We start from the raw sequence: 24,318 nt of genomic DNA on the forward strand, positions 1-24,318 counted from the left end.
GTCCAGCTCTTTGTGACCCCTTGACTGCAGCACACCAGGCTTCCCTGTCCTTCACCAACTCCCAGACCTTACTCAAACTCATATCCATCGAGTTGGTGATGCCATCCAACCATCTCATCCTCTGTCATCCCCTTCTCCTCCCGCCTTCAATATTTTCCAGCATCAGGGTCTTTTCATATGAGTCAGTTCTTCACATCAGGGGGCCAAAGTATTGGAGTTTCAGCTTCAGCATCGGTCCTTCCAATGAATACTCAGGATTGATCTCCTTTATGATGGACTGGTTGGATCTCCTTGCTGTCCAAGGTACTCTCAAGAGTCTTCTCCAACACCACAGTTCAAAAGCATCAATTCTTCGGCACTCAACTTTCTTTATCATCCAACTCTCACATCTATACATGACTACTGGAAAAACCATAGTTTTGACTAGACAGACCTTTGTTGGCAAAGTAATGTCTCTGCTTTTTAATATGGTGTCTGGGTTAGTCATAACTTTTCTTCCAAGGAGCAAGCGTCTTTTAATTTCATTGCTGCAGTCACCATCTGTAGTAATTTGGGAGCCCCAAAAAATAAAATCTGTCACTGTTTCCATTGTTTCCCCATCTACTTGCCATGAAGTGATGGGACCAGATGCCATGATCTTCGTTTTCTGAATGTTGTGTTTTAAGCCAACTTTTTCACTTTCCTCTTTCACTTTCATCAAGAGGCTCCATAGTACTTCTTCGCTTTCTGCCATAAGGGTGGTGTCATCTGCATATCCGAGGTTATTGGTATTTCTCCCGGCAATCTTGATTCCAGCTTTTGCTTCATCCAGCCAACCATTTCACATGATGTACTCTGCATATAAGTTAAATAAGCAAGGTGACAAAATACAGCTTTCCCGTACTCCTTTCCCGATTTGGAACCAGTCTGTTGTTTCATGTCCAGTTCTAATTATTGCTTCTTGACCTGCATACAGATTTCTCATGAGGCAAGTCAGGCAAGAGATGGTATTCCCATCTCTTTTTAAGCATACTAGTAAGGTCATTAAAAATCTTGTATGCTAGGCTTCAGCATTATGTGAACCAAGAATGTACAGATGTCCAAGCTGGGTTTAGAAAAGGAAGAGGAACCAGAGATCAAATTGCCAACAATCACTGGATCACAGAGAAAGCTAGGGAACTCCAGAAAAACATGTACCTCTGTTTCATTGACTACGCTATAGCCTTTGACTGTATGGATCATAACAAACTGTGGAAAGCTCTAAAGAGATGGGAATACAAGACTATATTATCTGTCTCCTGAGACACCCATATACGGGTCAAGAAGCAACAGTTGGAAACCTGTATGGAACAACAGCTTGGTTCAAGACTGAGAAAGCAGTGGGCTATCTGCTGTCATCCTGTTTTTTTAGCTTATATGCTGAGCACATCATGAGAAATGCTAGGCTGGATGAATTACAAGCTAGAATCAAGATAGGTGAGAGAAATATCAACAATCTCGGATATGCAGATGATACCATTCTAATGGCAGAAATTGAAGTGGAATTAAAGAGCCCCTTGATGAGGGTGAAGGAGGAGAGTGAAAAAGCTGGTTTAAAACTAAATATTAAAAAAAACTAAGACCATGGCATCCAGCACCATTATTTCATGGCAAATAGAAGAGGGAAAGGTGGAAGTAGTGACAATTTTTTTCTTCCTGGGCTCTAAAAATCACTGCGGATGGTGACTACAGCCATGAAATCAGAAGATGATTGCTTCTTGGCAGGAAATCTATGACAAACCTAGACAGTGTGTTGAAAAGCAGAGACATTACTTTGCCGACAAATGGTTAGTCAAGGCTATGGTCTTCCCAGTAGTCATGTACGGTTGTGAGAGCTGGACCATAAAGAAGGCAGAGCATCAAAGAACTGATGCCTTCAAACTGTGGTTTTGGAGAAGACTCCTGAGAGTCCCATGGACAGCAAAGAGATCAAACCAATCAATCTTAAGGGAAATCAACCGTGAATACTCATTTGAAGGACTGATGCTGAAGCTGAAGCTCCAGTATTTTGGTCATCTGATACGAACAAACAGCTCATTGGAAAAGTCCCTGATGCTGGGAAAGATTGAGGGCAGGAGTAGAGGGCGTCAAAAGATGAGATGGCTGGATGGCATCACCAATGCAATGGACATGAACTTGGGCAAACTACAGGAGACGGTGAGGGACAGGGAGGCCTGGCATGCTGCAGTCCATGGGATCGCAAAGAGTTGGACACAACTGGGTGACTGTAAAACAACAACTATAAGATCATACGTTAAATGATGAGTAAAAGTTTTCAAAATATAATCAGTTGAGTAGGAGGGCACACAACTCTCTCACTGGAGGAAGAGACCCAAATGCCAAGGACTGTGTGTGTCTTATTTACAGGCCTCTTCCGTATGATGCAGCATGATGCCTAACACACAGAAGACATTCAGTAAGCACATAGACTACATTAACAAATACAAGAGCTTGGGCGATAGGGAGAGAAAGGAAAAAACCCTTGTGGGATCCCTTAGAACCTTAGGTACTTATTAATGATTATGGAGAAAGCTCCCATTGGAGCTCATCTATGCAGTCTCCTTTATAGCAAACAGGTAAATAGAGCCACAAAGAGAAGTCATATCCTGAGTTAATAGAAGAGCTGGGATTAAAACTGAAGTCACTGGTCTCTCAATCCATTATTCTTTCCATCATGCTATTCTATTCAACAGTGAGCAGACTAGAGACATTCAAGTAAGTACATTTTCCAGCACTATCAAATATACATACTTTCGGTGAATGCCTAACATGTCATTCACTGTGCCAAGCACAATGGGGAGAAGTTGAATAGGATAGGATGGTTGTTTTATAGAAATTTATTCTTGGTTACCTTGATCCATTAATTGGGAACCATCACAGTGTTTATTTCAGTTCAAATGTTATATTTCAGTGTTATATGTTAGTGTTATATTTCAGTTCAAATGTTTCCCATCAGATAAACTGTTAAAATATGTTGTTTTGCATTTATGGAAAATAGAGTCATTTGTTTTTAAGTTAAAAAGTTGACAAGATTCCTAGAAATGTTCATTACTGTTTAACATTTAAAACTATGAAATGTCTAATGTGGTTTGCTCCATATAAAATGTATTTTATCTTTTTTCCAAGGATACCATCTTTCTGTACTAGAATTACTCTGAGAACAATATGTGCTTTGTAACCCTTTGAGAATAGGATCCTGCACCAATTTCACTGAAGTCTGTAACCACAGACTATGCAAAGCTGAATTCTAATTAATAGTACAGTAAAAGCTTTGTTCTCCTTGCTCCATAGGGGGATAAGTTAGATTTCTTAACTCTTTATGCAGGGATCAGTTCATGTCACCTAAGGTGTACCCTTTCCTCTAAGTTACCCTAATCATCTTTCTAAAATGTACCCCTGAACAGAAGGACAGGAATTTAATGACTTACTCACATGTCCCTATGCCATAAGTTTGGTGGTGGTGTGGTGGTTTAGTGGCTAAGTCATGTCCAGCTCTTGCGACCCCATGGACTATAGCCAGCCAGGCTCCTCTGTCCATCGGATTTCCCAGGCAAGAGTACCTGAGTGGGTTGCAATTTCCTTCTCCAGGGGATCTTCCCAACCCAGGGATCAAACCCACATCTCTTATATCTCCTGCATTGCAGGCCGATTCTGAGTCACCAGGGAAGACCTCCATAAGTTTAGTACATGTGCTCAATAGTCCATGTACAATTTAAGGACATATACTAGTCCATATTTAGTACATATGCATGCCTCACTTTATAGTTACCTGTGTAACTCTACCTCCTTCTAAATTCAATGAGTTCATTAAGAGTAACTTTTCCTTTAACTGCAGTCGTGAAGCATGCTCAAGAAGTAAAGACAGAGCACAATGAGCAATGGAAATAGGACATAAACCAGGGTAATCATCCCACCCAGCTGTAATCAGTGTTCACAGACCATGTCGGTATACATTTTTCTAGTCTTATGAAACACACACACAAATGAAACACAATAACCATACCGGTAAAAATGTTACCATAAAGTTTTGTAGCTTATTTTTACCACTTGGCAATATGTTCTGAATATCTTTCCACAGCAGCAAATATTCTTCTACAACACAGTTTTAAATGATCTGATAGCAATTCATTAAGTGACTTCAAATTAAATCACCCTTATTTATTAAACTGCAGAATTTTTACTCTTTTACACAATTATAAAAATTGCTTTAGCAAATAGTTTTATATACATACATGTACATGTATATACACATACACATATATACCACTTTATGAACATCTGTTATTTAGGTTTATGTCATTATTTCACATTATCAAAGACATTAATGGACACATTGTAGGTCCATAGCACTTTGTGGTGAATTGATTTCATAACACTTCAAGTTACAAGGGGCTTCCCAGGTGGCACTGGTCATAAAGAAATTAGCTGCCAAGGCAAGAGACAGAAGAGACATGGGTTCAATCCCTGGGTCAGGAAGATGGCATGGTAACCCACTCCAGTATTCTTGCCTGGAGAATCCCATGGACAGAGGATCCAGACAGCTACTATCCACAGGGTCGCAGAGTCAGCCATCACTGAAGTGACTTAGCACACATAACATGCACAGGTTAGGAAAGTTAACAACTTTTGCCACAACCAAAAGTACCAGGAACAGTAGTGAATCCTAACCTCTTGACTCGATGCATGTGTATGGAAAGCTGATACTTAAGAGTCTTTGGACACAGGTAAGATTCTGTACCTTAATTTATATATATATATATATATAATTCACCTTGGAAAATAATTATGTTATTGGCTGGCACATAAACTGGGAAGACTTTCTTAAATAAACAACTATTTAATCAATTCACTTAAAAAGGATGGTGGTGGGATAAGTGCAGAACTGTCATTTCACCGGATTTCCTTTCATCTGAGAACAGTTGGAACAGAAATTGTGTGTCTGTGTATTAGCATGTGTATATACGAGCACATGTGTGTCTGACCTGGACTAAATTCTGCCCCAGCAACATCAGCCATTGAACTAATGAATACATTTAGGATTTCCAGAGGCAGTGTCTCCCAGTCTTATCATTTCTCAGAAACAAGGAAAATTGCTTGTAGGAAGTCTGTTAGAAACTGAATTCTCCTGATATTTCACTATTCTTCAAAAAGGTATAAAAATCTTTATATATAAGAGGAAATAAGAATAAAAAAGGGGGGAAAGAAAGAAAAATATAAAGTCCAAGTAAGAATGTGTTTGCACAAGCAAGGCTCATCTAATAAGCTTGGGTAACCAGTTTATTTCCAGAGCAGCTTGGAAACTCTGCTTTTTGGAAGGCAAGGATTGTGTTATTTGAAGAATGAAGACTGAGGAATAAGTGTAACAGTGGTTAACAGTGGTTGCCTCAGGCCGATATGAGAAAGTTAAAGAGGAACCCTGATCAGACACTTAGTACTCACATGACTATAAGGATCCCCTGGTGGCTCAGATGGTAGAGTCTGCCTTTAATGTGGAGACCTGGATTCGATCCCTGGGTTGGGAAGATCCTCTGGAGAAGAAAATGGCAACCCACTCCAGTATTCTTGCCTGGAAAATACCATGGACAGAGGTGCCTGGCAGGCTACAGGTCATGGGGTCATAAAGAGTCGGACACAACTGAGCAACTTAACCATAACCATTCCCCCCACTGAATAAATAAACTTCATCTGTATATGGAAGGCTACAGTTTGACAGAGGATGTTGGGCTGACAGCAATCAGTCCTGGGGGAGAACGTCAGAGCCCAGGTCTCAGAATCCTCTGAGAAGCTGCTGCTGGCTAACTTGTCACAAAGGTGCTATCCCACTGCTGACAGGCAAATTGCAAACCACGGCTGGGTAACCTTTCTCTGGTGGCTCAGATGGTAAAGAATCTGCCTGCAATTCAGGAGGCCCAGGTTTGATCCCTGGGTCAGGAAGAACCCCTGGAGAAGGGAATGGCTACCCACACCAGTATTTGTGCCTGGAGAATTCCAAGGACAGACGGGCCTGGTAGGATATGTCCATAGGGTCACAAAGAATCGGACATGACAGAAAGACTAATACCACCTAATACCTCCAACCTTCCCATAGGGGAGCCAAGGCGTGACCCTTGAAGCATTAATCAGCAGTATTTACTGGCAGCTTCTGCATATTCCTCACAGTGCTAGGCACCTGGGAGTGAGAGGAGGCTGCAGGCAGTCTGTCCCTTCGAGGAGGTACAAGGGAGGCTGGGAAGCAGACTTCCCACTAGTTTCACACCCAAATGCACCACTGTTCTAATCAGTACTTTTGGAGTTGCGAGAATCACATGCTGTCAACAAAACCTAAGTGAAAATGAAGGAGAGTGGACCTGGTGAAGAGAGTACTGTAGGTGGGGCAGTGTGCATGCAGCAGGTTGCTGGAGCTGACTTGTCACAGCTTGAGGAAGCTGATTATTAAATCTTTAGGAATTTGCAACCAGCTGATTTTGCCTTGGGAGTTTAGAATCAGCTGTGGTGGTAGTATTTATACCATGGAAATCGGCAAACACTACAAATTAAATTTTGTTTTGCTGCTCCCATCATCATCACTGTCATTTTCTGGAGAGAAGGGGTTCTTCTACCCACCATTGCCTACATCCCAGTTCATATCTGTCATTGTCCAGTTAATGCTTGCAATTATTAATAGTACCCACTTTCACTTTCAAAAATACGCCAGTTTGAATAACAGATCATATGATCCCCCTAATTTTAGGATACAGAGATCTCTGGGATTGAGACAGAAACTATACTGCCTCGTGAGCCCTCAAGAGTTAAGAACTGTAAGTGTAGCAGAAACTAGAGAGCTGATGTCCCCACTTCTCTTCCTCAGAGACCTCATGGTGTTCCATCTTTGCTAATCTCTGCACTTGCTGCACTTTTTCTATGGCCAGCTACCTTATCAGGTTTCAGTTCAGTTCAGTTCAGTTGCTCAGTCGTATCTGACTCAGACCCCGTAGACTGCAGCACACCAGGCTTCCCTGTCCTTCACCAGCCCCCAGAGCTTGCCCAAACTCATGTTCGTCAAGTCGGTGATGCCATCCAACCATCTCATCCTCTGTCATCCCCTTCTCCTCCTGCCTTCAATCTTTCCCAGCATCAGGGTCTTTTCAAATGAGTCAGTTCTTCACATCAGGTGGCCAAAGTATTGGAGCTTCAGCATCAGTTCTTCCAATGAATATTCAGGACTAATTTCCTTTAGGATTGACTGGTTAGATCTCCTTGCTATCCAAGGGACTCTCAAGAGTTCTCCAACACCACAGTTCAAAAGCAACAATTCTTCAGTGCTCAGCTTTCTTTATCATCCAACTCTCACATCTATACATGACTACTGGAAAAACCATAGCTTTAACTAGTTGGGCCTTTGTCGGCAAAGTAATGTCTCTGCTTTTTAATAAGTTGTCTAAGTTGGTCTTAAACAAGGAGCAAGTGTCTTTTAATTTCATGGCTGCAGTCACCATCTGCAGTGATTTTGCAGTCCAAGAAAATAATGTCTGTCACTGTTTCCACTTTTCCCCCATCTATTTGCCATGAAGTGAAGGAACCAGATGCCATGATCTTAGATTTTTGAATGTTGAGTTTTAGGCCAGCTTTTTCACTCTTCTCTTCCACCTTCATCAAGAGGATCTTTAGTTCCTCTTTGCTTTCTGCCGTAAAAATGGTGTCATCTGCATATCTGAGGTTATTGATATTTCTCCCAGCAATCTTGATTCCAGCTTGTGATTCATCCAGCCTGGCATTTCACATGTTGTACTCTGCATATAAGTTAAATAAGCAGGGTGACAGCATACAGCCTTGACGTACTCCTTTCCCAATTTGGAACAGTTTCACATGACCTCAGATAACTTCCTGAGCCCCCAAATTCAGATAACTTCCCTATTCCAGGAAAGTTATAAACTAGCAGTAGTCTTGGTATCTTTGTTTCAAAATTCTGAAAGAGAGAATCTGATTCAGCCATCTCACATGTTCAAGCCAAGTCACACAGGTTTATGTCCCTGGTAATACCAGAGCCTCTGTTGCCTTTGGGTCAGGGTTCCATCTCCTCCTAATCGCGGTAGAAGACCTTTGTCCTGGCACTTGCAGGCACCACAATGCATCTATTACACTTAGAGCTACAGATCCTTCAGCTACGCTCAACTGTGTTATTTTTTCCGTAAACCATGCTCTTTGAAGCCCCCATTGCTTTGTTTTCTACCAGGAGATTCTCTCTCCACTCTCATCCCCATCTTCTCTTCCTTTAAGAATCCAACCTCATCCTCCAAGTCACATGTCACAGGTCACATGTCACCTGCTCTTGGTAACTTTCCATTGCTCCTATCACTTCATTATCTTTTACTCATCTGTCTTCCCATTGAGTTACTGCACTTTCAAACAAGGCCAAGTGTTGCCTCACCAACTCCCTGGATATGTTACCTTCAGAAGCTCTTTAGAGTCTCTGAATAATAGGGGGTAATTATATTTATATGGTAGGCAAGGTTGTAAGGACTAACTCAGAATGCAATGAGTACTCAATAAGTACTAATTATTGTAACAGAATATTTAGGTGAATACACTTACAGAAAGGAGATACAAAGGTATAATATTATAATAGATATTGTCTCCCCAAAAGACAATGAATTATATAGAAAACCCTATCAATGTGCATGGTTTGCCCACGATTCTTTGCTGTTTCTCAAACATAATAACCACACATCTTGCTTTGAAGGCCTTTTACGTTTTGTTCTCTCTGACGAGCGCTCACTTTTTCTGGATGTATATGTGGCTCATTCCTACATTTAATTCAGTTTTTTTGCTCAGTTTTAATCCTCTCAAAGATGACCTTTAAGGTCTATTACCTAAAATGGCATCCACTATGATTCTCTATTTTACCAAGCTTCATTTTTTCCTTCACATTATTACCAAACATTCTACCATTCTACACGTGTGTGCGTGCCTGCTTCCTGTCACCCTTACAAACATAAGCTCCAGAGGCAAACGATTAGTCCACTTTGTTCAGTGCTGAATATTCAGTCCCTAGAGCAGCGCACACTGTAAAGTGAATGAACATTTCCCTAGTATTTATTAGGCGCTCTGTAAATGTTTAGATTTGAACAAACCAGATAAATGCAAAAGCATAGGTATGTATCAAGTATTAACAGAAGTTGAGTTCAGCGAAGGAACCATTATAATCTTATTTTTTACAAAGCTTTACAGTTTCTAAAACATGCTCACAACCACCTTTTTTCTTACTCTTAAAATTCAAGCTTTCTAGAGACACCCAGTGGTCTCCATGGGCACTGCTCAGAATTGCAGATGGCTCCGAGTTACAGACTGGTCACAGAGCAGAGTACACTGAATGGGTATGTGTACCAGAAAAAAAAGAGTATACACATGCCTACATACACATATACGTATAAACACATTACTTTATCTATATAATAATTCCAAGAAGTTTATATTATTCTTATTTTTATTTCACAGATGAAGAATCTGAGGCTCAGGCTGCTGCTGCTGCTGCTGCTAAATCACTTCAGTCGTGTCCGACTCCGTGCGACCCCATAGATGGCAGCCCACCAGGCTCCCCCATCCCTGGGATTCTCCAGGCAAGAACACTGGAGCGGGTTGCCATTTCCTTCTCCGATGCATGAAAGTGAAACGTGAAAGTGAAGTTCCTCAGTCGTGTCTGACCCTCAGCGACCCCATGGACTGCAGCCCACTAGGCTCCTCCGTCCATGGGATTTTCCAGGCAAGAGTACTGGAGTGGGTTGCCACTGCCTTCTCCGGAGGCTCAGAGAGTTTTCCTAAAGCCAAGATCCTGGGACAAAAATTGTCCCATGGCAAACCTGGGACAAAAATTCAAGCCTGACTCCTAAAGTGATGTTAACCTCAAAACAAACAGTCCAGGTTCAGGAATAAACAATGCTGGTTCAAAGAGTTCAACCATTAGCAATCACGGACAACCTACTTCAGCAATTTGTTCTTGCATCAAAAAAGATACTTGTGGACATGTTTTCTCTTCTTCAAAGGTTCAGATGTCATCTTTCATATCTGCCACTGGCAGGTAATGCAGATAGTAACCCGCCATCTTTGCCTTGAGCACCTCAGAGGAAAATGTGTTATGTGAATGCACTGTGCTACCACACTAAAGCAAATGCTCCCTCCTCAGTCACTCATTCACTCCTACAGTCAAAGACAATTCTAAAAGGGACTCGAATCTTCTGGGATCTCCACAGTTCTGCTGAGATGAAGATTCTCAGACATAGGCATTAAATTATTGCTCAGATGCAAAGAACAAAAAATAATAAATGCAATAATAAAACTTAGACCTTATATAGCATTTTGTATTTTACTAGGTAGTCAAAATTTTTAGAGAAACAGAACATTCGTAGACATACATATATGGATATATTATATATGTGTATATTTTATACATATATAAAATATGGACATTTATTATAAAAACTGGCTCACAGCATTATGAGGGTTAGAAAATAGTACACCTGCCATCTGCAAGTTGGAGAAGCAGTAATGCCAGTAGTGTAATCCAGCCAAGTTCTGGTCTTGGTCCATAAAGCCAAGAGCCAGGAGTGCTGATGTTTCAGCTTAAACAAAGAAATTCGTCCTGCCTTTTTTGTTCTATTCAGACCCCCAAGGGATTGGATGATACCCATCTACATTGGTGAGGGTCATCTCCTTTCCTGATTCAAATGTTAATCTCTTCCAGAAACGACCTCAAAGGCACATCCAGAAATACTGTTTTACTGGCCATCTGGGCATCCCTTAGACCAGTAAAGCTGACACATAAAATTAACCATCACAGTAGTCTCGACTAAATCAAATATATGAAGTGGGTAGGGTAGGGATGAAGAAGTTTGAATATCAAATCAATAACGTTTTAGAGTGAATCACTGAATTCAATCTCTTTTACTGTCAACATGAAGTAGTGGGAGAAACCTGAGTTTGGCAGTCAGCGCTGCCTCCTTATGAGCTTCATGAATTGAGGGGTGAATCACTTACCTAAGCCAAGCTTCTACTTTCTCACCTATAAAAACAAGAGGAGTTATGCACGAGTATTAAGAACAATATAGCTATGCAAATAACGAATCTAAGATAAAATTGATAGAGCATCACCAACTCAATGGACATGAGTTTTAGCAAATTCTGGGAGATAGGGTAGAACAGGGAAGCCGGGCATGCTACAATTCATGGGGCTGCAGAGTCAGACACAGCTTAGTGACTAAACAACAACAAAGTTAAATAAGCGGTCAAAAATGGTCCTTCTTCGTATCATTATTCTTACTATTTTTACTGCACTCCCACCACCCCCTATCTCCCAGCCCATTTATTTGTACAGGAATCTGTGGCTGGAATCCGTGGCACCAGGTTTACTCTCTCACAGACTTGTTTCAACCAAGCAGGAAACCCCCCTGCCCAGTGGGTTACTCATCCTTTATGTCAAACTGCCTATGTCCTGATACCCTATGTACTTCCGAGTAATGTGATTGAAAATGCCATTTAAATGAATTCAGATGTTTAGACAATTACCCTACACAAACACTACAAAACACAAAAGTACCTCATCTTCTTGAAATGGGATGATTAGTATAGCATCTGAAACAACGAAGCAAATATAAAATGTATGAACGCTCATCAGAGGGTACTGTTTTCAAAACTAACATTAAAATAAATGCCATGTGATGGATAAATAGCCTGGGTCCTCCTTTGTGCAATTCTCAACTGATTATCCATTTGAAAAAGGTACACTGCGTATTTAAATGCGAAGTACAGCAGTGTGGGTCCTACAGGAAATGAACAATGCTGCAATGCTGCCCTCTTGTGTTGGAAAATAAAACAATGAAAATATGCTATTTCTGCTTTTCTGGGACAGACTGAATGACACATAGTTATAAAGGCAAACATTTCAAGAAGAATTTTTAAAAGAATATGTCCATAATTGGAAGTGAGATTCCATAAACACAAGGCACCTGTAGTAAAGCCACCACATATCTTTACTGTCCTTTCCAGTTTTTATAGCTCCCTCTACATCTGAGACAAGCATACTGTGATCTTCCATCCATCACGAACCAGACAAGGATTAGACTGAAATCACCTCCCATTCACCACCAAATATGCATGTACACTTTGCTCATTAGGACTTCCCTGGTGGCTCAGAGGTAAAGAATCTGCTTGCAATGCAGGAGACCTGGGTTTGATCCCTACACCATGAAGATCCATCTCTTGGAGAAGGAAATGGCAAACCACTCTAGTATTCTTACCTGGGAAAGCCCATGGACAGAGGAAGCTAGCCTGCTACTGTCTCCTGGGTCTCAAAGAGTCAAACACGACTTAGTGACTAAACCAGCTCCGCCACTTTGTTCATTAGTGGTTGGTTGGGTTTACTTAACACGTTAAAGAATGGGTTGGCCTTGGGAGATTGGGTGGTATTGTGGGATGGATTCCATACCAACAGCAACTTTTCTTTTTAAGTAAAAATTTTTAAAAATTTTTATTTCATACTGGAGTATAGTTATTAAGAATGTTGTGTTAGTTTCAGGTGTACAGCAAAGAGATTCAGTTATACGTATCAGTTCAGTTCAGTTCAGTCGCTCAATCATGTCCGACTCTTTGCAGCCCCATGGATTGCAGCATGCCAGGCTTCCCTGGCATCACCCTTCCATCACCAACTCCCGGAGCTTACTCAGACTCATGGCCATCGTGTTGGTGAGGCCATCCAACCATCTTACCCTCTGTTGCTCTCTTCTCCTCCTGCCTTCAATCTTTCCCTGCTTCAGGGTCTTTGCACCCTTCGCATCAGGTGGCCCAAATATTGGAGTTTCAGCTTCAGCATCAGTCCTTCCAATGAATATTCAGGACTCATTTCCTTTAGGATGAACCAGTTGGATCTCCCTGCTGTTCAAGGGATTCTCAAGAATCTTCTCCAACACCACACCTCAAAAGCATCAATTCTTTGGCGCTCAGCTTTCTTTAGAGTTCAGCTCTCAACATCCATACATGACTACTGGAAAAACCATAGCTTTGACTTTATGGAACTTTGTTGGCAAAGTAATGTCTCTGTTTTTTAATACACTGTCTAGGTTTGGTCATAACTTTTCTTCCAAGGAGCAAGCATCTTTTAATTTCATGGCTGTAGTCACCATCTGCAGTTTTTTTTGGAGTCCCCCTGCAAAATAAAGTCTGTCACTGTTTCAGTTGTTGCCCCCATCTATTTGCCATGAAGTAATGTGACCAGATGCCATGACTTTAGTTTTCTGAATGTTCAGTTATACATATACATGTATCTATTCTTTTTCAGATTATCTTTTATTCCACAAAACGAGTATAATTTGAAAGGTCCTCATGCTTTTGTATCTTGTTCCTCTGCTTTGAAGGTAATTCTACTGATGACAATCACTAAGAAATGAGATTCAAAGCAAGGATAAAATACTGCTTCTGTGAAGGGGCTTCCCTGGTGGCTCAGAGGTTAAAGCGTCTGCCTGGAATGCAGGAGACCCAGGTTCGATCCCTGGGTTGGGAAGATCCCCTGGAGAAGGAAATGATAATCCACTCCAGTACTCTTGCCTGGAGTATCCCATGGAGGGAGGAGCCTTAGGCTACAGTCCATGGGGTCGGGTCGGAAAGAGTGAGTGACTTTACTTTACTTTAGAAGGGAGGCACTTGAATTTGTTTCTTAGGGCAGCCTTAACAAGCTACCACAGACTTGGGTGACAATATAGAAATACACTCTCCAGCAGTTATAGAGGGTAGAAATCTGAAGCCAAGGTGTTGGCACAGCCAGGCTCTGAGATGTTGGGTAGAGTACTTCCTTGCCTCTTCTTGACTTCTGATGGTGGCCATAGATCCTTGGTATTCCTTAGCTTTTAGCTGCATCACTCCAATATCTCACTCTATCATCTCCAGGCCTTCTTTCCATGTGTGTGTCTTCACATGGCACTTTTCCTCTTCTTATGAAGAACCCAGTTACATTGGACTAGGGGGTCTCACAGTACTTCAATAGGACCTCACCTTGATCACATTTGCAAAGACCTTATTTTCAAATAAAGTCACATTCGTGGATATATGGGGATGCAACATATCTTTGTGGGGCACAATTCAACCCACAACAGCAGGCTAAATACTCTCTTAATACTCCTATGGGGAAGGATTTATTAATTTTTAGCTAAATATTTCTGGGTAAAGAATCTGCCTGCAATGCAGGAGATACAGGAGATGTGGGTTCAATCCCTGGGTTGGGAAGATTCCCTGGAGAAATAAATGACAATCCACTTCAGTATTCTTGCATGGAAAATCTCATGGACAGAGGAGCCTAGTGGGCTACAGTCCATGGGGTCACAAAGAGTCAGACATGACTGAGCACATGATGGATTATAATTATAAATATTTCTGGTAATTATTCAATTAGTGATCATAGAGCATCAATCCAAAGGAGGACAGGAGGAAAAACACATGATAGAAGACAGTTGTTGAAAGGGATCATCTTAGCTTAGGCTGCCATAACGAGATATCACAGGCTGCGTGGGTTTAACAATACAAGTTTATTTTCTCATAGTTCTGGAGGCTGGAAGTTTGAGATCAGAGATCATGGTCATGTTCTGGGGAGCACTCTCTTTTTGGCCTGCAGAAAGCTACCTTCTCTGTGTATCCTCCCATGGCCTGTCCTTGGTGTGAGCTTGTGGAGAGAAATATCTATTTTCCTCATTCTAAGAAAGCCACTAATCCCACATGAGACCCTATCCTCATGACTGAGTCTAACTCTAATTACCTCCCAAAGGCCTTTTCCAAATGCCACCACAGTAGGTGTTAGGAGATTTAACAAAGGAATTTTCAGTTCAGTTCAGTTCAGTTCAGTCGCTCAATCGTGTCTGACTCCTTGCGAGCCCATGAATTGCAGCACGCCAGGCTTCCCTGTCCATCACCAACTCCCGGAGTTCACTCAAACTCACACCCATCGAGTCGGTGATACCATCCAGCTATCTCATCCTCTGTCGTCCCCTTCTCCTCCTGCCCCTAATCCCTCCCAGCATCAGAGTCTTTTCTAATGAGTCAACTCTTCACATGAGGTGGCCAAAGTATTGGAGTTTCAGCTTTAGCATCAGTCCTTCCAAAGAACACCCAGGGCTGATCTCCTTTACAATGGATTGGTTGGATCTCCTTGCAGTCCAAGGGACTCTCAAGAGTCTTCTCCAACACCACAGTTCAAAAGCATCAGTTCTTCGGTGCTCAGCTTTCTTCACAGTCCAACTCTCACATCCATACATGACCACTGGAAAAACCATAGCCTTGACTAGATGGACCTTTGTTGGCAAGGTTATGTCTCTGCTTTTCAATATGCTATCTAGGTTGGTCATAACTTTCCTTCCAAGGAGTAAGCGTCTTTTACTTTCATGGCTGCAGTCACCATCTGCAGTGATTTTGGAGCCCCCCAAAAATAAAGTCTGACACTGTTTCCACTGTTTCCCCATCTATTTCCCATGAAATGATGGGACTGGATGCCATAATCTTTGTTTTCTGGATGTTGACCTTTAAGCCAACTTTTTCACTCTCCTCTTTCATTTTCATCAAGAGGCTTTTGAGTTCCTCTTCACTTTCTGCCATAAGGGTGGTGTCATCTGCATACCTGAGGTTACTGATATTTCTCCTGGCAATCTTGATTCCAGCTTGTGCTTCTTCCAGCCCAGCGTTTCTCATGATGTACTCTGCATAGAAGTTAAATAAGCAGGGTGACAATACACAGCCTTGACGTACTCCTTTTCCTATTTGGAACCAGTCTGTTGTTCCACGTCCAGTTCTAACTGTTGCTTCCTGACCTGCATATAGGAATTTTGGGGGTACACAATTCAGTGCACAGTAGGGAAGGAGTAATTCAGAGAAAAGACATGCTTGCTTCCCTGGGGGGCCTGCTGCTTAGTCTAAGGACTAAGTCCTGTTCAACTCTTTGCCATCCTTTGGGCGATAGCCTGCCAGGTTCCTCTATCCATACAATTTTTCAGCTAAGAATACTGGAGTGGGTTGCCATTTCCTTCTCCAGGGGATCCTCCTGACCCTGGGATTGAACCCACGTCTCCAGTGTCTTCCACACTACAGGTGAATTCTTTTCCCACTGAGCCATCAGGGAAGACTTTTTTTGGTGGGAGAGGTGTATTTGCTTCAGTTTGGTTGCTCAGTACACTATACCTTGGGAACATTCTGAGATATCTTCCAAGAATTTGGACTTCCCTCTCAAAGTTCATCCTGGGCTTTCCTCATTTGGGGATGACTAATGAGGTTAATGATGATAGAAGGAGTCTGTACTCCAACTAGCTGCCAAGTATAAAATTGAGAACAGTGAGCGTATCATCACAGGGAATCTATGCCTCCAGGTTTCCTGTTAGATAAAACTGTGTAAAATTGTTACCACCTTCCCTAAAGGACACAGTGGCCCGTCCATAGGTGTGTGCTAAGTAGAGGTGCTGTACTGACCAACACAAACAGTTAATTCTGTGGTTTGTAGTTGTCACGTCCTTCTCCACAGTGTGGTTCACATGTGTTCCCAAACTTTTCTCTTTCTCTACCCAGGACCCTTTTGATTATTTTCTCTCATAGCATGCGTGTTTTAGAAGAGTTTGGTTATCTCTCCTAAAACCAGTATCATACCTAAAACCAGGTACCATGCCAAGAAGTTACAATTAACTTATTTATCATTGACATACATCCTATGATGAGACACAAAGAATGTTTAGGGAACTTACTCAGGTATCACCATTGGTAAATCACAAAGCTCAGAAACGAACCCAGGAAATCTGACCCCAGAACCCACTGGCTTAACTTCACTAATTCTAATTTTTCCATATTATAGCTCCCCATTGACTATACAATCCATGGTATTCTCCAGGCCAGAATAATGGAGTGGGTAGCCTTTCCCTTCTCCAGAGGACCTTCCCAACCCAGGGATGGAGCCCAGGTCTCCTGCACTGCAGGCAGATTCTTTACCAGCTGAGCCACAAGGGAAGCCCAAGAATACTGGAGTGGGTAGCCTATCCCTTCTCCAGCAGATCTTCCCAACCCAGGAGTCGAACCAAGTCTCCTGCATTGCAGGCGGATTCTTTACCAGCTGAGCCACAAGGGAAGTCCAAGAATACTGGAGTAGGTAGCCTATCCCTTCTCCAGGGAATCTTGAAACTGGAGTCTCCTGCATTGCAGGCAAATTCTTTACCAAATGAGCTATGAGGGAAGCTCAAAATGATAGCTACTGTACTAGTATTTGTTAATTAGTCTTTTCAATAGCAAATTTCAAATATTTGTAGGTCCTGCCAGCAACATTTTCTCAATGAGGAAAGAGATCCAGAGGGTTTAAGAATTTTGGCCAAGACCATAACATGTAAGAGACGAAGGCATGATTCGACCCCACACATCGTTCTGACTTCTATGCCAAACTGTCTACCCAGAGCCAGCTATATTATTTATGAGATCTATTGAAAAATTAAAATGTGGGCCCCCTGGTTAAAAAAATGATTTTGAATTTCAAGGCATCCGATAGTGAGCATGAAATCAACAGCTAGAAAACTCTGAATCTGGGACCAATCACAGGCCCACGAAGCTGGCCCTGCACCTACATCCATGCCCAATGTAATGAGGGTGCTGCAGGAAATAAGCAAGCAAAATGCATCGAATTTCTTTGTTATAATATCTTTGGCTACATTTTCTATACTCTATTTTATGGCCACACTCAAAATTATTTGAACAAACTTGCTAGAAGAACATGGAAGAACAAAAAAATCATACAAAGAGGCAAAGAAGGAAAACAGCACCAGAGACTGGCAAGCGCCTCGGTCTCAAAGCTCAGAACCACAGATTAGTTGAATAATAGAACTTAAAGAAGAGAGGTCAGAGGTCAGTCCCCTTCGTGTGAAGACAACAGAGACCACAAAGTGAGCTGATGATCTTTTATGAAATAGTTCAACTCCGGGTCTCAATTTCTTTTAAATTTCAGAATGATGTAAAACTAGATTATTTCTAAATGGCTCCCAGGACTAAAATTCATGACATAGTAAAGATATTTTAATTATGTATTCTATGGGGCCATGAAAGTTGCAAAAACTTTTGAAAACAAGACTGTTTGAGTTCAATTTCCTCCAGGAAAGTAGATTCTGAGACAGATTTGCCTGCAGAGATTTTCCTGGGAGTGACTGGCCACAAGATCTATACCTGTGGGGAACTGACAAAAGCAGGATTTGCAGAGAACATACAATCACAATAAAGTTCTCGAGTAACTTCACAGGGGACTCTGAGTTAGGATGGCTCTTGAGAGGTGTCCTGAATTACACACACATAGATACATCAATAGTCACTGGATACAGACTGACCCTTGGGTATGACAGTCCTCTTCAGCCAAGAGCAAGTCAGAGAGGGGAGTGGTATCCAGCAGCTGGGGAAATGAGTGCTTCAGTCCCGGAAGGGGGTCAAAAGGGTTTGTCTTGTATTGTGGCAACAGTACAACTCAAACAATACAAAGACAGTACTCATTCCAAAGATCAATAACCACCGTCACCTTTTTCCCAGTACTTCTGCTTCCAGCAATATAATGGGCTAAGAGCTTTACTGACCTGCTACAAAGCAGCTGGATCTTCAGTAGGACCCAATTTGTGATATACTGCTGTGCTCACAAACCCCACTAAAAACAAATAAGCCTTAAGCAGGGCAGCCACTGAAAGCAGTAAGCAGTGAGAACTGAGCAGAGGCAGAGGTGTCTTGTGGGCAAAGCATCACAACAGGACTGCTGAAGGATGCAGAATGAGAGGAAATAAGCCTGTGAGTCCTTCACCAAGACAGGCTTCTAAGGGTCTCAAAACGGTCCTGGGTCTGCGGCATCCCTCAATCCAAGCCAAACATGACACAAATCATGGCTGGAAGGAAGCCATCCCAGCTTAGGCTGGCAAGGTTCTCACATAACATGATTAAGTACTGAGCACATATTAAAGTGTCACAAAGCACATTAGGGTCAGCTGCAATAAATGAAAGTCAGAGATCTCCAGAGTCTATAGATGTTGGAATTGTCCAGTACAGAATGTAGCATTACTAGGTTTAAAATGTTTAAATAAGTGCAGAACAAAATTACAAAGAAGAGTGATATTACATTGCAATTTTGTAAGAAGTTAAGAGAAACTAGGTAAATAATATACTAGGTAAAAGGTACTCAACTATAAGTGAGTCTACAGTTATCTCAAAATAAAAAGATGAATTAGTAAAGAAAGCAGTTACAGCAAAAAGACAGAACATCCACAAAGGACAGCTGGCCAGGCAGGGGAGCAGTCTTCTGAACAACATGAAAAAAGAAATGAGTAGGTGGAACTGTTGAAAGAAAATGACTGTCAGAGTGGTATTTTCAATCAATTAAAACAATCTTTTAAGAAAGAGAGAAAGTAAAGGCAAATGCAGACCATTACCAAACCTTCACTAAAGGAACTTCTAAAGGATGTACTTCAGGAAGTAAAGATCCCAGGGCAACATATCCAAGAAGAAAGAGGAAATGGTGAGCAAACAAAATGGAAAATGTGTTGCTTAATTTAAAAAATGAACGAAGTAAGAAGAATATTCAATATGTGGCGACTGCTAAAAAAAATGAGTTTGGATCACTCAGTCATGTCCAACTCTTTGTGATCCTGTGGACAGTAAGTAACCCACCAGGCTCCTCTGTCCATGGGATTCTCCAGGCAAGAATATTGAAGTGGGTAGCCATCCCCTTCTCCAGGAGATCTTCTCAAACCAGGAATTGAGTCCAATCTCCTGCATTGCAGGTGGATTCTTTACCTTCTGAGCTACCAGGGATGTTAAAAAAAAATAGAGCAGAACTAAAATAGCATGATAAATAAGGAAAGTGTTTCAAGGCTTTGAGGCTTTTCAGAGGGCTGTGGCTTAGGAGTAACCACGAAGAATAGTATAAAATAAAGAATAAAATTGAGGGAAAATTGCCTCAATCAATCAAAAGAAGAAAAATGCATAGAAAACAAGGACAGAGAACAATAGAAACAAGTCCAACAATACCAATAATCATAATGACTATGAAGGGCTTAAATTTGCCCTTTAAAAACAAAGATTATGGGACCACAATGAAAAACAAAAACACAACCATTCCAGTTATACATTATGAGACATATCCCTAACTCATAAAGACACGGAAATTTTGAACACAAACACATAGAAAAAAAGGCACCATATACAAATAGATGATGGACAAAAAACCAGAACAAAATATCAGACAAAAAGAGTTAAAGACTATCATTATTAGCACTACAGAAAAGTTATTACATCAGGAATACATAAAATTATATTAAAGACATTTGTAGCACATTTATTGATAAAGCCCAAGTATTTAGATATATGTAAAGAATGCCTGAAAATCACTAATAGAGAAAAAAAATACAGAAAAATGGACAAAACACACAAGCATGTCACAGAAATAAAAAATAAATGGCAATAATTCTATGCCCACAAAGCTGAAGTTGTATATAAAATGTATCAATTCCTTCAAAGACACAATCTACCAAAATTCACAGAAGCTAGAAATAACCTGAATAAGCCTATATCTATTAAATAAATTTAATTAATAACCTTTCAAACAGAAAGCACCAGCCTAAAAGGGTCCCCTGATGAATTCTACCAAACATGTAGGAAGAAAGTATACCAATTCTCTAAAGTATACCAAATTCTCTAAGTATACCAAATCTCCTCATTTCAGAGGATAGAAGCCAGGGAAATGCTTCTTAACTTATTCTATGAGGCCAGTATTACCCTCACACCAAAAACAGACAGATAATTACCAAGAAAAGAAAATTACAGACAAAGTTTATATCTCTCATATATGCAAAAATACTCAACCAAAATTTAGCAAATTGAATCCCCAAAAGTACACCTATTCATAATAAAAACTCCCAGTAAACTAGGAATAGAAGAGACTTTCTCAACTTGATAAACTATCTCCAAAACCTACAGTTAACATTATGTTTAATCATAAGAAACTTGAAACTTTCTCACTAACAATCAGATATAAAGTAATGATGTCCCCTCTCATCCCTCTTTTTCAACAATGAACTGGAAATCCTTGCTAATTCAGCAAGGCAAATAAAGAAAACAAAAGGTATACAGATTGGGAAAGAAGACAGAAAACTGTTTCTATTCATAGATGACATGATCATTAAAAGTTTCTGTTCTGCAGAAGATAATGTCAAGAAAATTAGAAGACAAGCCACAGACTGGGAGGAAATATTTGCAACAGACATCTGATTAAAAGACTATTATCCAAGATATGCAAAGAACTCTTAATACTCAACAATGAGAAAATAAACAACCTAATTTTAAAATGGACCAAATATTTTAACAGACATCTCAACAAAGAAGATATACAAATGGCAAATAAGCATATTAAAAGATCACATGTCATCAGGAAAAAATGCAAATTAAACCAAGATACCATTATACATCTATTAAAATGGAGAAAATCCAGAACACTTACAAAATAACACTTAAAAACTCTTAGAAACTCTCCTGCTGGTGGGAATGCAAAATGGTACACCTTGAAAGATAGTTTGGCAGTTTCTTACAAAACAAAACATATTTTTATCACATGATTCAGCAATTATATTCCATTTTGTAATTCAATCACTAAGTCGTGTCCAACTCTTAGTGACCCATGGACTGCAGCATGCCAGGTTTCCCTGTCCTTCATTGTTTCCTAAAGTTTGCTCAAATTCATGTCCATTGAGTCAGTGATGCCATCCAACCATCTCATCCTCTGTCTCCCCCTTCTTCTCCTGCCCTCAGTCTTTTCCAATGAATTGGCTCTTCACATGAGGTGGCCAAAGTATTGGAGCTTCAGCACCAGTCCTTCCAATAAGTATTCAAGGTTAATTTTCTTTAGAATTTAGTTTGATCTTGCTGTCCAAGGACTCTCAAGAGTCTTCTCCAGAACCACAATTTGAAAGCATCAATTCTTCAGCACTCAGCCTTCTTTATGGTCCAACTCTCACATCTATGAATGACTACTGGGAAAACCATACCTTTGATAATATGGACCTTTGTCAGCAAAGTGATATCTACCCAACAGATTTGCAAAGTTATGTCCACTCAAAACCTGCACAAAGATGTTTATCACCAAAACTTGGAGGCAACCAAGATTTCTACCCTTAGAAAAAAAATAAATATGGACAAATAGACAATGGAATATTTTTCAACACAAAATAAACAAGCTTTCAAGTCATAAAAAGACATGCAGAAACTTTAAATGCAATAACTAAGTGAAAGAAGCCAATCCTGAAGGCTACGTACTTATGATTCCAGCTAGATGACTTCTAGAAAATGCAGAACTATAGAGACAATAAAAATATCAATGGTTTTGAAGTGGGGGGTGAATAGGTAGAACACAGAGAATTTTTAGGACAAAACTGTAGTGTATTACAGTGGTGGATTTATATCCATAGAATAAGGGGAACTTTGGACATTAGGTGATTATGATGTGTCAATGTAGGTCCATCCATGGTAAAAAAAAAAAAAAAAGTACCATTCGGAAGAGTGATGTTGGTAATAGGGGAGAATATGCATGCGAGGAGCAGGGGAGCAGATGCATGGGAAGTCTATACTATCCTCTCAATTCCGCTGTAATACTAAAACTGTTCTAAAAAATAAAGTCAAAAATGGCACGCAAACATTTGAAAACATGCTCAAATTCATTAGTAATTTTGTAACACAAATTAGTCATAATGAGATATTGCAAACAAACTAGGTTGGTAAAATCCAAGATGTCTGAAAATATCAAGGATCATAGAGTGAATAGATAAACAGAAATTTTTACACGCTGCTGGTAGGACTGCACATTTTCAACCTCTTTGAAAAACAATTTGGGTTTCCTAGTAAAGTTCAGGGTGTGCACCCTCTGTGCCAGCATTGTCATCAGTACATATCTCTCCAACAAAATCTTGCAGGGAGACATGTATACACAGCAACAGAAACAAAGGTAGCAAGATTACTTCAATCCTTACTTCATTTGATCTCGCGTATTAATTCCGGTATTTCACATTTACTGAAATTCTGCTCTCACTGTAGAACTGCACGAGGAAGAAACTCCCAGAATATCAAGGAACCGCAATCTATTTATTGCTTTGTATATCTATTCAGTTCAGTTCAGTTCAGTCGCTCAGTCGTATCCGACTCTTTGCGACCCCATGAATTGCAGCACGCCAGGTTTCCCTGTCCATCACCAACTCCCGGAGTTCACTCAAACTCACGTCCATCGAGTCAGTGATGCCATCCAGCCATCTCATCCTCTGTCATCCCCCCTCTCCTCCTGGCCCCAATCCTTCCCAGCATCAGGGTCTTTTCCAATGAGTCAACTATTCGTATGAGGTGGCCAAAGTACTGGAGTTTCAGCTTTAGCATCAGTCCACACTTGTAAAATAGCATATATTCATAATGTAATACTCTGCATATGTTTGTGTCAGCAGGAATGTATGCATGTTTTAAATGAACTGGCTTTGAGAACATGGGGAAAGAGTGAACAGTTGGATCTGGAAAGGAAAACAGTTGATGGAAAGACCTCAGAGAGAAAAACAGTGAGGTGCTATCACTGTTACTTAAACCAACACCTTTTGTTTCCTGAATTAAAACAGGACCATCCAGCCAAGAAACTAAAAATACTGCTCTTTAAAATGTGCTGAGTTAAGATGTTCTCATACCTTAAATATGCCCCAGTGGTAAGATTGAAACTTTGGCAATTACAGCAGCTCTCTCTGAGTTGCAGCACATCATTTAGAAAGTACTGCTTCAGGTTAAATATCGGAAGAATTTGCTGACAGCATGGAAGGGCCTTGAAGAAAACTGGGGACTCTTCTCAGGATCTCTCTTAAAATATCTCTGGGGCTAATCAGTCTGACTTCTGCATGTCATGCTCATACTTATGTTTCTCTATTTGCTGAATTTATAGGAGAAGCAGATTTCTTTTTTTAGATCAATAATTTGATCATCAATAACAATGATCTATTTTTTATCAATAATAACCTTATTATTCTATTTAATTTAATCAAAACTTCTTTGTTCATTTCCTAACATATTCCAGACACACTGTGAGGTCTCCAAAATATGGAAATGAATAAGACACAATTCCTGTCTTCAAGGAACTCAGAGATCAGTAGACTAGCATGTAATCCAGTAGGTGATTAACAGATCTGCTACTTGTAACATCAGTGTCTTAAACCTGAAGATTTATGTTATGTAGTATAACTGACATTGAGAAAGATAAGGCTTCAGAGTCTGGGGAATGAT

The 24,318-nt window shown here is 40.6% G+C and overlaps 1 protein-coding gene and 1 non-coding gene across 2 annotated transcripts in view; one reads left to right on the plus strand and one right to left on the minus strand.

The window, feature by feature from the left end:
• Positions 1–24,318, minus strand: part of PDE4B (phosphodiesterase 4B) — a 533,353-nt gene that overhangs the window by 473,505 nt on the left and 35,530 nt on the right. The gene's annotated exons all lie outside the window — the stretch shown is intronic.
• TRNAS-GGA (transfer RNA serine (anticodon GGA)) lies at positions 13,475–13,546 on the plus strand. Its single transcript has one exon. It is a non-coding gene; the product is annotated as a tRNA-Ser (tRNA).

This window comes from Capricornis sumatraensis, chromosome 2, assembly GCF_032405125.1.
Source record: "Capricornis sumatraensis isolate serow.1 chromosome 2, serow.2, whole genome shotgun sequence".
In the NCBI taxonomy this organism is placed as follows: Eukaryota; Metazoa; Chordata; class Mammalia; order Artiodactyla; family Bovidae; genus Capricornis; species Capricornis sumatraensis.